Genomic DNA, 3,895 nt, shown 5'->3' with positions numbered 1-3,895 from the left:
ACAGCCCATCTGGGACCATCTTGTAAATCAACTATTTTTATACAGGCATTTTACCTTAGATCTGATTCTAGCAAGGCTTGAACATGTCACTTCTGTTAAAGATTGAAAGTAGTGGCTCAGAGAGAGAGAAAGGGAATTGTCAAGATCATGGAGAGTGTGTTTTCATTGCTCCTGCATCACACCCCCACCACAACATCTCTTCACTTTATTCTTTGGCTCAGCTTTTCAATGCTATTTATGTGTTATGTGTTTTGGTTATTATTAGGGGCTGTTAAAATATGACAGGGAGGCATATGCTAATAAAATGCGTGGGCTTCTGGAATACTGGCAAAAACTGTTTATGCCATGGTTAAAAGATTATTTTAAGATTTTTTTTAGGTGTTTTGCCATCTGGAATGTCTACAAAATACAGAACTGTGCCTTAAGTTTATATGGTACTTAAATGTGCCTATGTATATAATTGTACCACTGCAAGGTCTGCATAACAAGAAGTAGTGAAATTTCCACTAAGTTTATGTCTCCTGATATTTCACAGAATCCATAGGTCATTTTTGAGATGAAAAATGATCACTGACTATGGCAAGTATGAAATTGTATCTCATAGCATCCAAAGCTTATCAGATGCACTGTCAAAAGGACTTGGAGGTCATTCTTAAACCACTTACACAATACAGTCACTGAGTTTGAGCGAGCCAGAAGCATGCTGTGGCTTTATGCAGTATTTACACTGGCCTGTCTGAAGCATTACACTTTCCAGAAGTTGGAAAGTGCATGGTATTCCACACAGACAGATCTGCTGTCACAATTTAATTTGCAATTGCTCTTAACAAATTGTAAACTTATGCCAAGTAGGAGGTGATGCATTAATCCGTTTGAATATTTGTGAAAGCTCCTGTGAACAGGCGAGAGAGTCATCGTCGAGTCTGAATTGCCTTGTTCAAGAACAGAATTTGCTCTAGGGATCAGCAGGATTCCTATATCGTGTGTGCCTCAGTTTACCAACTTCCAAAATCACTGTACTTCTCTCAGTGTGGATGGCTCCTAGTTTACTTTTCATTTTAGTAGTGGCTCTAAAGGGGAAATTAAAAAAATGGGGAGGTTGTAGGACACACTCAGTGGCATAAGTGACTCTGAGAGAGGAACATGGCTGTGGGATGCTAGAAGGTACTCACACTTTCCACACAAGCAGCAGGCAATTGATTACATTTGTGGTTCCTCTTGAATTATCCTCTTTACCTCACCCTAGACTCACAAAGACTTTTAAAGGCCAGGATCTCATGCATGAAGTCTGAAGAAAGTTAACTGGACAAGTTGATAATTTGAGCCCACAAGGAAACCTTTCCTCTGGGACTGGACAACCTATTATTCCTACATTCTTCCCTGCTACACATGACCCACTTGATATGTGATGGAGCCTGCACAGAAAAAGTAAGTTAGACTGTCAGAGAAGACAGGCTGGGCAGAGGAGGTTATAATGGAGGGGGTCTTCACCAGTGACAGCAAGTGGGAGGAAAATGGTGGCAGGAAAGACTGTTGATGAGACAGAAAGATGCACCACAGAAGATTTCACTTGAGAAACAGGAGTGGCCATTCATTCAGTTTCGGAACAAGAGGAAATGACTCTTTTCACCTGTGGATGGAGGGGAATGGTAGAATTCCACATGCTGCTTTGTGTGAGATCTTCCCAGTGCCACTGGTTTTTCTTTAGATACATATGCTTTTAACATTCATCAGCCTTCATATAGTCACATTAATTTAGCCATTCATTTATTTATTCCTTCATATATTCACAATATCCAATAAAGATTGTTAATGAAAATTATTTAGAGTGTGATGACAGATACATGTGTTGCTTTCTTCTTACATGGAGGGTTCTGCAACCTTGACATTTTTTTTTTTTTTTTTTTTTTTGCTTTCTACAGAATCTACAGAAGCATTCGGTAAGGACCCAGAGGATACATTCTATGTTTGTTATTAAACTTCAGAATTGCAATAGATTAACTTTTTAAGCTGTCTTCTTAGGTGTTTAAATCACTTAGAATGTTCAAGTTATTTCTTAGCTGTTTCTCTTCTAGTTTGTAAAGGAAGGAGTTGAAACTCCACAACAGCGAGAGCTTCCTGACATCATTAGTTGTCATGGAGACACAAATGCAAACCATAATGAGGTCTCATTTCACACTCATTGGAGTGTTCCTGACAAACAAGACAGAGAATGACGGATGTTTTATAAGAGGTGAAGCAGAAATAAAGGAGGGTGCAGCCCCCTTGGAAAATGGGTTGGCAGTTTCCCAAAAAGTAAAACCTAACAAGTACATGGCCCTGTACCTGAGAAAAATAAGAACATTTGGTCTACAGTCTTGTGAGTGAATGTTTATAGCAGCAGTAGTCCTGGTGCCAGAAACTGTAAACAACCTAAGTATTTATCAATTTGTAAGTGGGTAGACAAATAGGATATTCATACAGTGGAATAATATATAGCAACAAAAAGAAATGAATTGCCCACAAGCTACTTCATGAGCTTCAAAACAACATGAGGGAGTCATACATGCCTAAAGTTGTAAAAACACTTGTGAAAGCATAAAAGTTTGGATCCTGGCACTCACATAAAAAATTGATGTAACTGAATGTGTACTTATGATCCTAGTGATAGGAGAGTCGGAGATGAGAGGATCATTACCAACCCATCTCCAAAAAGAGGCTGGAAGACAGCATTTGATAGAATATTTACCTACCATGTGTGACACCTAGGTTCAGTCCTCTGCAGCATACATATGCAGGCATGCACGTACACATATGACAACAAGAAAAATTGAAGAACATAAACTCCAATAAAATAAGTATTATGAAGAGAAATAGAGTGCCAGAAAATTAGATGGCTTTTCTTTCTTAAAAATGCTGTTGATATACGACACAGATGAAATCAAAAATAAAAGCTCTTATAACAGCAAGCCTATCTTTAAGTACATTTTCTATGGTGGTTAAAAACTGGTTCCTCTTCCAATAGATGATCTTGTCTGATGCATTTAATGACACAGTATGCTAAAGCATCTATTCAGTTAAGATGGCAAACTTTGAAGGGGGTGTTGTAGGGGTTCAAGATAGGGTTTCTATGTATAGCCCTGGCTGTCCTGGAACTCACTCTGTAGACCAGGCTGGCCTCGAATTCAGAGATCCTCCTCCTTCTGTCTTCTAAGAGCTCAGCAGTGGTGATGCATTCCTTTAATTTCAGCACTTAGGAGGCAGAGGCAAGTGGATCTCAGGCTGGTCTACAGGGCAGCCAGGGCTGCACAGAGAAACCACATCTCAAACAAACCAAAAACCACCCCCCAAAGGATAGCCAACATTTCATCTGTTCTTCTTTAGTGTTGATTTTGCGCTATCCTGGGTTCTTCAGAGAGACAAGAACCTCAAATGTGACCATGAAGAATTTGGGGTGAAATTGCCCACCTACTACAGCAAGTGTTGTATAGAGATGGAACGTGAGAACATCTCCTCCTTCCTTGACACTATACTTGACAGTTTCAGTTACAACCATAGCAGACAGGTTACTATAGCATACAAGGTGCCTGGTGATCTCTGATGCTGTCTTTGACCTCACAGAACATTATCATGATTAACACATCTTGGTAGCTCCCTGTTTCCTCGAGGAAGTTGTGTGAAGTCCCATTTAGGACCCTAGAAGTTTAGGAATACTGTAGAGTTAATTTTCTTGAGTTTACCAAAAATATTTCTCACTAACTTACCCAGGCAGGTCTGGTGTTATTGTACTGATCTTAGTTCATAGAACTGGATTTAGATGGAAATAAAAATACCTTCTAGGCAACAGTGGTTTGTTAAAAGCACACTCGTGTGATGCTTGACTTCCCAAATGCTCCACAATAAAAGCATATAAAAA

Source organism: Arvicanthis niloticus, chromosome 11 (assembly GCF_011762505.2).
Source record: "Arvicanthis niloticus isolate mArvNil1 chromosome 11, mArvNil1.pat.X, whole genome shotgun sequence".
Taxonomy (NCBI): Eukaryota; Metazoa; Chordata; class Mammalia; order Rodentia; family Muridae; genus Arvicanthis; species Arvicanthis niloticus.
The sequence above is the reverse complement of the archived record's forward strand: the minus strand, read 5'-3'. Positions refer to the sequence as shown.